Below are 12,360 nucleotides of genomic sequence, written 5' to 3'. Positions count from 1 at the left end.
GCAGGTGAAAGCAGGGGTGGCAGTGCCGGCCCAAGGTGGCATCACCTGACTTGGCAAAATGAACCAATAGACTGCAGAAGCCACAAGCACACACCTAATGATGGCAGGGATGGGAGAAGAAGGGGGACACAGCCATCGCCATGGGGACAGCCCAGGTGCACCATCAGGGGAACCATCCCCTGAACTATTTCAGGTGACTGAAAGGAAAAGGTCAGGCAAGGGCAGGAGCTCTGGCATGTGCAGCCTGCGGCTGCCCCATCCTGCTTGTACCTTGCCCCCAGCCAGCTTCCCCACCTGCCCTCTCCCAGCCATACAGAGGATGCCACTGCCATCCCTTTGCTTGGCGAGCACCATAGGTGCTTTGTTCAGCCCATCCACCTTTGCTCAAGAGCGTAAGGACTCCTGTGGTTGCCGTTGCCAAGGCACTTCTCTGTCCTTGACCTTCTGCAGACTGGGTACCGCAGCACCATGGGGAGCATCTTCAGGCAGAGGGGACACTTAGTGATGGCTCAAGCAGAGGCTGCTGGAAAGCGGCACCTGTGCCCTGGCCCAGAAATCAAACACAGGGAAGGCAGATGTGAACATAGTCTGTTTATTTTAAGTGGGGGACATAAAAACAGGGGGTGGGGGATGTAGTAGGAGGGGTGGAAATTATATATTGACAGTAAAAAAATGCGAAAATGATAGTAAAATTATGGTAAAAATACTAGTTTACTATTGTTACAACAACAGAACAACAGTATAACAACACAAAGCTACAATAAAAAACCAAAACAACTAGAGTATAAGAACAAAACAAGAACAGTATATTAAACAAGAATATTAGAACAACTGTAAAACAAACAGAGAACAAGAACAGTCTTCAAAAAATCAGTGATGGCGCCGTTTTGCCGCTGGTGGTCCAAAACGCCACTCGGCATCTCTGTGGTCCTCCTCCTTCGGGAAGAAAAAAACCCAAAGAGAACAGGTTTAGTCACAGCCATGTACATTGCAGTTTAGAAGGCAGGAGGTGCTGTAACAGCTCCAATATAAAAACAAAGTGTGATTTCATTAAAGAACGTTTCAGTATTTGTGGGGTTTTGGGTAATTTCGACTGCACCCAACACACACAATTACAAGTCTCAGCGAGTATAAGACCCAGCAGCGAAGCCGTCCTGGGGGTGGTGAGGACCCCCGGGGCAGGGGAGAGCAGCTCTCAGGGGACTCCTGGCTCCAGCAGCCTCTGCCCCGCTCCCGCTGAACGGCACCAGGGGAGACAGCACCGCAGCTCCTGGGAGCTGGTAAATCCCAAACGGGTGGGGATGAGCCACAAATGAAAAACATTTGGGATTTGGGGAGGGGGAGGAGCCCAGTCCGCTCTGGACTCCCTCAGTGGCTCCAGAGCACCCCAACATGGGAAAGGGCCTAAGAAGGGAGGGGAGAGACTGCCAGGGCTGGAGCAAAAGGTTACACCTTAGGGAACGTGGCAAAATAGAGCCAGGATGGAAACGCTGCACAGATGCCCAGAGGCTCATGAGCCCTGGCTGGGGCACTCTTCCAGCAGGAAGGGCTCCCCTGTCCCACCCCAGGCGCTGCCACCCAGCACGGCTTCTTGCTAGCAGCAGAAACGGGGCCTGGCCCTGTCACTCCGGGGCCGCCTCAGGGCTGCTCTGGACCGGAGCCCCACGGCTGGGGGCCAGCAGCACTGGCCGTTACTTATTGCAGAAATGATGGATCCATGCCTTGTGCCACTTGCAGGCTCTGTCCTTCCATCTTGCGCGGGTGGACGAACCTAGAGAAGCACAAATGTTGCTCAGGTCTCTGCAGCCGCACTCTGGGCTGGCACCGGGCCTACCACCATCCCTATCCCTGGGGGAATGGAAGGTTTTGCATCCCTGGAGCCCAGTAGCTACCACCCGGGCTGGCTCCTAGGGCACAGCCTGACCCTTCCGCCATCCCCCAGCCCAAGGGAACAACACGACCCATCAGCTCCTCAAGCCTGAAGCGCCAACTCCATCCTTACCAGAGGAAGCAGCGTCTTGTCCAAGGCCTGAGGGGCGCTGGCCAGAGAGGGGCGCAGGAGTCCCTGGAAAGCAACACGCCGCTGTGAGCCCGGGTCGGCAGAGCAGGAAGAGCCTGGCTTTAGGGAGCTGGCAGCACCCGCAGGAGCCGATGCATCCAGTGCATCCAGAGAGGGCAAGGAGCGGCATTTCAGATTCCCCTCCACCCCGCAGGGCTGGGGACTGGGGCAGCAAGTGACGGAAGCACCTTCCCTTTGCACGGCAGGGCTCTGCCGCATGGGACTACCCCTTATGAAACCCTCCCAGTATGAACAGCTCGCAGCTCCGGCCCTGGGCAACCTCGCCCATCACCCTGGGGACTGCAGGACACGAGGTCTCCCTCCGGGCTCTTCACGAGTCTCTAAGAGCATCAGAGCCGAGGACCAGGCGGCACTGGCCCAGCAGCTTCCCGCTGCCCTGCCAGCCCAGGCCATGGCTTTCTCCCCCTTGCCGTGCCCTTCGCGTTCCCAGTCTGCCCTTACCAGCCTTAAGTCCCAAGAGCCATCGAGACAGCTGCCACGCTGCCTCCCCCTCCTCCTCCAGGGTCATCCCGGTGCCGGAGTATTGTGGGTTAAGCTCCGGGAACTGCCAAGAGAGAGCAGTAGCTTAGTTCCTTCTCAGGGCAGCCGGCAGAGCCGCTCTGAAGGAGGTGTGGAAGCAGGCCTGTGCCAGAGCCATGAAGCCGTGGTTCTGCCACAGCCAGCTCTGGACCCCATTCATTTTGGCATCGGCTTGGGGCTGAGGCCACGGCAACCTTGCCCAGGCCAGTACCTGCTCCAGCAGCGGCAGCAGTCACGCACGGTCACCACACACTGGGGCAGGGGAGAGCCTCACTTCCCACCCAGTCAAGGCCGAGACCTCCTGCCCCAAGGCAGGCACGTCAGCCTGCCCCCCGCCCTGCAGGAACTGCACTGAGCACATTCTAGCCCAGAGGAGGGCAAAAGAGGCTGCGAGACAGCGACCTACCAGCACCAGTGGGTGGATCTCGCCAGGCACCAGCAGGCAGATGCTCCTCCTGCGTGGCCTTCCTTTCCCCAGCGAAGGTGGCGGGCTCGGGGACTGCTGCCGCTCTTCCTCAGTCCTCTCGACAGCTACAGGAGGAGACAAGTCAGGAGCAGCTCCCAGCAGAGGCGTTCGGCCTGCACCAAGGGGGTTGTCCCTTCTCACTGCTCTCTGGATGCCCATCCCGGAGGGCAGAGGCAGGGACACGGCCTTAAGCTGAGCACAGGGCTGCGATGCCCCGGGGCAGCAGCTTGGCCACAAGAGATCCGTGGGGAAGCTCTCACAAGAGCCTGCTGGGGCTCCACGGGCCAGCGGCCCCTTCCCACCACCACGGACGCTCCTTGCACGCTGCCCTCCCGAACCACAAACCACACAAGGTGCCGCACGTGGCCACATCTCGCGCTGTGCCACGGGGCCCTCTCCGCAATGGGCACGCGCGGTTTCCTCTCTCTTTCAGCTGAGGAAGTGTTGGCATGAGCTCCGCCTGGCATCGGAGCAGGCCCGCACCGGTGGCCCATCCAATCCGGCACAGAGCTGGGCCCCACCTACACTCACCTTCCTTGGTCTGCACGGCCTTGTTCGCTGTCCCCGGGGTGCTCTCTTCCCGTCGCCGCGATTCCCGTTCCCTGTGCGAGTGGGAGAGAGCCAGTTAGGGTCAGCGCCAGGCTGGGACAGGACATGCCAGTGCCACACGGCAACGTCACCGCTGCAGCCGTCTGAGCCCTTCAAGCTCCAACCCGGCCTGGGGCAGGGCGGGGATGGTGCCGCTCAGCGCTGCCGCCAGCACGGCAGTGGAACGAGGCAGCGGGGATGCTGATGGACACAACAAAGGGGCTTCCCCACCGCTGGGTGACCCAGCAGCCATGTCTCACGGGCCTGGAATAGCCCGGCTCTGGTGGAGAGCAGGCCTTGGGCACCGGGTCAGCTGGGAAGGTGACTGCTTTCTTCCTGGCTGGCATTGACAAGCAGGCACTAGCTGGCTGAGCGCTACGTTACCTTCCTGTCCGATGTGGCACCTCCCGGTAGGATCCAGCGCCGGACTCCAGGGTCTCCCTCACGCACATCCTCTTCTATTGGAATGTGCAAAGAGACCAGGAGTAACTCATTTGGTTCAGGGGAGCACAGCCTCCCTTCCTCCTGCTCACCACAGAGTAAATCCCATCTCCCTGGTGCTGGCTGCCGAGCCCGGAACCTCTCTTACTTCAACGCTGCTCAACAGCCCTCCGCAATGTCCATGGAGGGCAAAGTCTGAGCACCCCAAACTGAATTCACTCTGGGAGCAAGCGGCCTCCAGGCTCTGAGGCAAGTGACCTCAGAGCAAACCCTTCCCTACTGACCCACCCTGGGTAAAACCTTTCCCTGCGCAGCTGCAGAGCTCCATTAGCCACGACTACATCCCACTCTCACATCTGCAAGCCCAGCCCAGGATGTGAGCAGTGTTTTAGTACAGCTCAGCAGGTGCTGAGGAGACCCGTGTCAAAGTGGGAACGCAGGGCTCCCACACGTGCTGCTGCCTCCAGCTGGAAAGGTGCCAGCACAGCAAAGGGATTTTGCCCTTTCCTTTCCCCTGGATGTGTCCCCCCTGCAGACCGGCCAGGGCAAAGTGGGGACAGGAAAAGAGCGCTGGGCCGTGGGCTGCGGAGCGCTGCAGGGCGTTGGGCCCACGGGGAGCCCCTGGGCATCTGACTGTCCTGGCGTACCCGGGCGAAAATGGCCTCAGGGCTCAGGTCCTGCGGGAGCGGGTGCCGGTGGCGCACGGTCTGCGGTGGAGCTCTGCTGGGGCACAATGGTCACAGCACTGTTAGCGGCAGGAAGATCCGATCCCATCCTCCTCCCAAGCTCACCAGAAGCAGTAGCAGCGCGACGGGGTCTCTCAGCACGGATGGTGTCTGCGGTTGGGCCACTGTAGAGGCCGTTTTGCCGTGCGGGCCACACGAAGACAGGAGCGATGCGGGCTGGTAGGGTCGCATTGCACACCAGGAGCCCCTGCTCCCAGCAGCGATCCCTGCAGCACCACGCAGGGCAGCGCCAAGGGCAGCACTATGGCCATCGCTAGGCCACCCGTGTCCTCATCTCACCCGTGCCCTGTGCCACCTGCAGCCCTCACAACCTATGTCCCTGTGCCACCTGTCTCTGTATCCCACCCGTGTCCCCCTGCCACCTTCATCCCTGACACCCAGGGTCCCTGTGCCCCTGACAAGGAGTGTCCTACTGCCACCCGTGTCCTCATCCCACCCGTTTCCCTGGGCCACCCGTGTCCTTATCCCACGCACATCCTACTCCCTCGCTCACCCAAGGCAGTTGCCGCGGGTCGAGGTGCTCACACCTCGGCCGATCACAGTGGCCGGCCCGCTGGTACTGGCCATTTTCCTCCGCAGGCGCCAAGCCATCACGTCCCAGGCGGTGGGAAAGCGGGCGATCAGGCTGGCTCTGGGCCTGTACGGGGGCAGCCGCAGTGGGGGACAGGGCCTGGGGGGCAGCCACCGTGGGGGAGAGCGCAGGGGCAGAAGGCGCCTGGCGGGCGGGCGGGACCGCAGCGCCCACCAGGCACCCCCCAAGCCCAGCGCCGCTCCCAGCAGCGATCCCTGCAGCAGGCTGGTGACCGCCACCAACAGCGCCACTGGCAGCGCCGACGGCCAGCGCCGAGGGCAGCGCCACCGGCCCGGCAGCGCCATCGCTCTCGGTCTCCTCTGCAACGGCCACCGGCCCGGCACGCGCTGCGGGAGCCGCGCCCAGGGACCTCGGCAGTCGCCGCGTTCTACAGCTCGTGGCCCTGTTCCACCGGCCCCGCCGTTCCAGCCGCCTTCTACTGACAGCCCTGTGCCACCCGTGCCCCTGACAGCCAGCCTCCCTGGGCCACCCCTGTCCTTAGCCCACCCTCGCCTCTGTGCCTGCAGCTTCCAGAGCCCTGCTGTGTCCTGCCGGGCAGGCACCATGGCACGGACGATGCCAGGGACCGCACAAGAACACGGTTCCCCTGAGCATCTCCCGTGCCACGGCCCTGCCGTGCGGACCCTGCAGCCCAGCTGAGGAGGGCAGGGCTGTCTGCACGGCCTCACCTCGCCGGAGAGGGAGAGGGCTGGTGGGGCGGCCAAAGCCCGCCCTGCTCCTCAGGACTGAGCAGGGGCCACGTCGTGGTCGCCCCCACAACACTCGGCAGCGGAGATGTGCCGGATGGCCCCTTGCGGCCAGCGCTGCGGTAAAGAATGCCCGCTTGCTAAAAGTCCACATCGAGTCTTAGAGAGCTCTTGCAGCCACACTTTCAGCGTACTTCCCAGAGAGGTAGCAGGGGCACACAGGGAACGCCCACGGAAAATAACAAACCGAGTGCAAACCACCAGGTTTCTGATCTCAGCAGCTGCCAAGCGCCGCACCTGAGATTCAGGGGAAATCTGTGCTCAGAACTGGACTGGGTTTTAACGCAGGCAGAGCAAGCTTTGCTCCTTACAGCTAGTAAGGGCATCACAGGCTCCTCCTGAGCTCTCAGGGGGACAGCCCAGCACTGGCACCCATTGGAATCAAGGTTGCCCTTGCTGGTGACAAATGTGTTGTATTGAAACGTGCAGCCCTCATGTCCCTTCAGGTCTTTCTGGCGAGAGCTGGGGGCAGAGGAGGATGCTCACGCAGCTCCCGTGCGTGCTGCTGAAAATGGACACGTCGGCAACCGCGGCTTCCACAGGGGCGCGCAGGAGCGCTCGGGGCTGCCCCACGCTGTATTTCTTCTTCGTCTCTGTTCTTTCTATGCAGTAATGATCAGATGCATTGCTAACTTTCTCCAGTACTCATATATCTCTGGTCTTATTATACTCATTCAATAGAGATATTTACCTAATTCACATTAGTATGCTTGCTTTTAGTGTGTTTATTGGTTTCAGTGTGCTTGTTTAATAGATTCTGCATTATAATAGAGTGTGGTCACTTTGGGGTGTGGAGTGCAGTGAAATTCCTTGCGGGCGGGGTGAGGAGAAGGGCGGTAGGGGGATCCGGCCGCCCGCCCGCCCGCCCGCCGCTGTCCGGGACCCTGCGTGCTGCGGCGGCGGCCGGCGCGGAGCCAGACCGCCGGGGGGCGCGTTGCGGAAGGGCCGAGGGCCACTCGCCGCCGCCTCGGGCTCTCGGAGCACCAGGAGCCGCGCCTTCCCCGCCGCCGCCGGGACTCCCTCCGCGGGCAGAGGTGGGGGGAATGGCGAAGTTCCAGTCCGCCTTGCTACTGCGGAGACAACTAGCAAGTACCCGGGCTGGCGGGCGGCGCGGGGAGAGCCGATCCGGTGTCGGGGAGAGGAGGCCGGCGGGACTCTGAGGGACCGGGGCCTGCTATGGGGAAAGGGGCGCCTGCTCGGGGAAGGTGCGGGGGGCCGGTGGGGTGTATGTGCGCGGGAGGAAAGGGGAAATCGTAGCTCCCCTGCAGCTCTGCTGCCCAGCCGGGAGCTGAGGCAACTAGGCCGAGGGCGGGAGGAGAGCCTGCCGGCGGTCGCTGCCAGGGCAGCCGGGGTAGGGGTGCGGAGGGCCGGCATGGCGGGGGAGGCCTTTCCTCCGCTGCCCCCGTCCCGGCAGGGAAGTGGGATTTGGCAACGACGCTGCTCGCCTGCCGCCCCGCCACCCCGCGCCACTCTCGCAGCTCGCTCTGCCCGGCGCGGAGAGTGCAGAAGGGAGCCGCGGCTTCGCTCCCCGCGGTGAGGGGGTTGTGTGCGGAGAAGTCTCTGGTGTGAGGGGGGATGTTTGTCAGGCACAGAGAAGCGGCGGAGGACGGAGCCCGTCTGGAAGCGGTACTTCGGGCCTGGGGTGACTCGCCCCGTTCGCGCACCTTCCTGTGAGGACCTGAGGTGCCCCAGTCCCGCCTCCCCTCCTCACTCCCACCTTCACCTCCCGTACCCTGAGCCGTGGAGGGCGGGCCGGGAGGGGGAGGCTGCTACTTCCCTTGCTGTGAGGAGGAGAGCCGGGGGCTCTGCAGGCCCTGACGGTGGGGAGAGGACAGGGCAGTACCGGGACAGGGGCGGAGGGGTGGGGGGGAGGGCCTGCCCTGGGGAGGGCGAGTGGGACTGCCCGCTGCTGGGGGGAGCCTGCACGGAGGAGCAAGGGGGCTGCGCCAAGGGCGAGAGGGCGGGACGGGTGCGGGGAAGGAGGAGTTGTGGAGCCTGGGTTCGGGGACGGGAAAAGCCGGGGCGCCGGGCCCGCGAGAGAGCGCGGCCGTGCGGCGGCGTGGCGGGCAGGGAGCGGCGCCGGGCTCCTCCTGCCGGGCTCCTCCTGCCGGGCTCCTCCTGCCTGCGCGCCGGAAGCACCGGCCTCCACGGGGCGTCACTTCCGCCGGGCGGGGCCCCAGCTCCGAACACAACCAAGCCCCAGAAGAGGGATGAGGCGAGGGAGGGGGTCGAGCCGCGTAAGTGCTCTCAGGAGCCGCTCTGGGCCCGGCGGAACCTCAGCCGGTAGCAGCGCTCGATGGGGGAAGGTCCCGCAGCTGCTGCCGCGCTCCCGACCTGCCCCGCGCTCACCGCCCCCAGCATCCCGGCGTGCCTCGCGGCCCGGCCCTGGGGTAAAGGTCACGGGGCGGCACGGGGTAGGCGGGAATGCAACGCTCTGGCCCGGTTTTTCAGCCGCCGCCGCCGCTTTGGCGGAGCAGGCGCAGCCCATCAGCCCCGTGAAGAATTTCTTTGCTGGCGGCTTCGGGGGGGTCTGCTTGGTGTTCGTGGGGCACCCGCTGGACACCATCAAGGTGAGGCAGTGGGTACCGACGGGGCCCGGTGCCGTGCGGTGCGGTTCGGTTCGGTTCGGTTCAGGCCGTGGCAGCCGGCGGGGACTACGGTTCTGGGCGGGCACTGCGCGGGGAGAAGCACGGCTGCCTGCGGGCGGTGGTGGGAGGACTACGTATCCCGACGTGCACCGCGCGGAGGGAGGCTGGACGGCTTTAAGGTGCCTGTGTACCTCGTGGGGCCGGTAATGCGCCGGGGCGCCCTCTGCCGGTGCGGAGGCCGCCGGGTCCCGTTTATAGCTGGTTTGTGGTAAACGTTAAAACAAGGGCGTCGGTGTTTTTGGCGTTGGAAGGAGTCGGGAGGTGAAGCTGATCCCGTCAGCACCGGGCTGCGGCGGGGACCCGGCCCTCTGGGTCAGGAGACGCAGGGCAGACACATGGAGACAAATGGGGTGCAGAAGGAGGGTGCACACACCCCCCCCCCCCAAATGTGTGAGGAAGTGGAGCAGTGACACGACATTAGCTCTCGGGTAATGAGGTGGGGGTGTTATCCTGATGTCATCCCAGCGATTAATTCACTGAATATGTTAATAGTTAAATGCATTAAAATTCAGTCTCTTCTGCAAAGGGTGAAAGTGGTGTCAATCTCTAACGCCATCATAAAGTCCAGTCACAAAGCTTATTTTGTAACAATCATATCATCATAACATAGAATGGTTTTGGCTGGAAGGGATCTTAAAGTTCATCCAGTTCCAGCCCCCTGCCTTAGGCAGGGACACCTTCCACTAGATCAGGTTGCTCCAAGCCCCATTCAACCTGGCCTTGAGCACTTCCAGGGATATATTTCATATAGAGGTATTCTCAGAATTAAAATTTATACAGTAATATTTAATAAAATATTGGTTTCATATCTCATCTCACTAGGTCAGACTGCAAACCCAGCTGAAGCTGCAGCCTGGTCAGCCTTTGCTCTATTCTGGGACCTTTGACTGCTTCAGAAAGACTCTGGTTGGAGAGGTACAGTGTTAGCATGTCATCTGCAGCGCCTGCCAAAAACATCAGTTGTTTCTGTGTGTGGCAGGAATGGAATCGTGTGGGAATGTTGCCCTCCTGGAGACTACACCATTCTGGGGTTACCAGCTGGAGTGGTTCTAATCCAAGTTTATAGATGGGTTAAAAAATTTGTGGAATACTTGTCATCCACATGACCTCCATGTGTATGTCTCTATTTTGTTAAACGCTTTTGGTTCAAAATAGCATGCTATTAATGCCTGAAGTTATAGGCTGGAGTGAATGTTGGCAGCTGTTTGCCAGCTTTGTTGTTGCAGTCAGTGGAATCTTGCTGTCTTTGGTATTTGGAGTTGTCTCTGGAAATGCTGATATAGGCAGAATATCAACTTTGTTGATACAAGTAGTATTTTTGCTTTTTTCTATAATGTGTTATACCGCCTGCAAGAAGGCAGAGGAGCATTAATAGGCAGTTTTATTTCTCTTTCTATTTGGTTTTTGGATAACAGAGGGGCAGTTATGTTTTGTAGCAGTTTTGTTCAGTTTTCAGAAGGTGGACAGTGGCTTTCACTCCGGAATCAGCCCTATCACGTGATTGAACCCTAGTCTATTTTGGTTTTAGAAGGACAGGCAGCCTTGGTTTAAAGTCTTGTAAGTGACACAGAACCTATTTTTCTGCTTCACAAGTTTTCCCAGCAGCTATTTACCACTTAGAAACAATGGCTGTAAAGCCCAACTGTTGGTTTACTAGTCTGATTTCTAACCATTGGATCTTGTTGGGTAACTAAGGTCTGCCTCATATCCAAAATCTTCTTTCATGATGGTATTAACAGGTTGTTATGCAACCAAAATAAATCTTGTTTCCCTAGTCTCTCCTACAAAGCACTGAAATGCTTTTTTAGCCCTGAATCTCCTGTGTTTTTTAACACCCCTGCTGAAGCACAGACATTAGAGCCGAACCATAATAATAGCCTTTTGATGTGAAGTTCGAAGGAATGCCGTCTCTCAACTCCTACTCAATACTCATCAATTTTTATGAGGAAAACTATTAAACCTCCCTGCCAAGGCCTTTTTTTCCCTCTGGGGGAAATGGAAACGGGGAACTGCTCACAGGAAGGTTGAGCAGGAGTGTCTGATCTTTCTCAGCCACATCCAGTTTAATTACAGTCAGTTGTGCCTATAAGAGTACAGACACGTACTGAGATACAGTAATTTATTTTGGGAGAGGAAAGAAAGGGGTGGACAGACCAGCAAATATTTAATTTGTGCATCTAGCCTTTATCTAGAAAGATAACTCCTTTCTGTTAGATAAAGTTCAGTTCAAAGGCAAGATAAATGAAATAACTGCTGCTGCTGGGGTCAGCATGAGAAGTTTTCCATGTGTGTAGCCTGCTGAAAGGAAACATCAGGAGTGTAAATTTGTATGCTGAAAAGGTTTTGACTTGGGGACAGAAAAAAACAACCCAACAATTTGCTCTTGAACTCGTTTCAAATTCGAGTTTGTGTGGGGAGTGAAGTTGTTCAGGTTGGTCTCCTTGGATCTTCCTTTATTTAGAGAGTGAATCCAGCATTCTCAGGCTCAGTGTCAGGATTTTACACTACTGCATTTGATGACTTGTTAATAAAGCACACTTATGAATAAGACTTGCAACGAAATCCTTAGGACTATTACTCTGTTGGCTTTCAACTTAATTTCCTCATACTTGAGATATAAGTACAGGATGACCAGTACTGGAACAGGAGGGTATAAGTGGTGCCTGTTACAAGGTTGTTCCCTTGTAACAACCGCTGAGCCTCAGCTAAACATGTATCATTACAAATGAACAACAGACCCCGTTATTCCTGTGATTAATTTGGTTGTATGACTGACACTGTATTGTAGCTGTTCTCTTCTCAGTAAGTTGATGTTTGCAAAGTATGCAAAACCAATTAATTCTTGTGATATTGTTTCTTGCAGGGAGTCTGAGGCTTATACAGAGGAATGGCAGCTCCTATTATCGGAGTGACACCCATGTTTGCTGTGTGCTTCTTTGGATTTGGCTTGGGAAAGAGGCTCCAGCAGAGAAAACCTGACGACGTTTTGACGTGAGTTGCTGAGTTAATCAGACACTTGGGAAAGGCACTCCAAAGCTCTTGCAGGCTGCTGCATTGTTGCATGTTGAGTGTGATGTAAATTTGTCTCCTTTCCTAGGTTATAAATATAGTTCTAAAAATTAAAACACTTGTGTTTAAATGCTTCTGGAAGCGTGGATCTGATAGCACAGGCTAAAAACAGACAGCATGTGGGCAGGTGCTGTGCAATTCCCTTTCTACATGAGAAAGAGCCATTAAGGAACAATTCTGGTTTAGATGGGTACAGTATGAGCTACATAATGATTGCCTGCCAACAGCTCAGCCCCCCCTCCTGCCCCTTCCCTTTGTCCCGCGCCGCCGGTCGAGCGCGGACCCTGCCTGGGCCGCGAACGGAATCTAGTCCGGCCCGACCCGGCGCGCAATGCGGCTCCATGCGTCTCTCGCTGCTAGGTTTAAAGCAAAAGGAGCTGGCAGCGGGTGCGGAGGGGCTCGCTCCGCCCGCACATGGCTCCGCGGCCTCCGCCTACAGTAACTCCCTCCCACGAGAACACGCGC

General features: G+C 58.4%; 1 long non-coding RNA gene across 1 annotated transcript; it reads left to right on the top strand.

Annotated features, from left to right (window-relative positions):
• The first annotated feature begins 8,585 nt into the window (after positions 1-8,585).
• LOC133279288 (uncharacterized) lies at positions 8,586-11,969 on the top strand. The gene is made up of 3 exons (XR_009746835.1): positions 8,586-8,748; positions 9,649-9,741; positions 11,690-11,969. It is a non-coding gene; the product is annotated as an uncharacterized LOC133279288 (long non-coding RNA).
• Positions 11,970-12,360: the final 391 nt, after the last annotated feature.

This window comes from Pezoporus flaviventris, unplaced genomic scaffold (genome assembly GCF_033815535.1).
Source record: "Pezoporus flaviventris isolate CSIRO_AGI_PZ_B2104156 unplaced genomic scaffold, CSIRO_AGI_Pfla_v1 ptg000073l, whole genome shotgun sequence".
NCBI classification, from domain to species: Eukaryota; Metazoa; Chordata; class Aves; order Psittaciformes; family Psittacidae; genus Pezoporus; species Pezoporus flaviventris.
The sequence above is the reverse complement of the archived record's forward strand: the minus strand, read 5'-3'. Positions and strand labels throughout refer to the sequence as shown.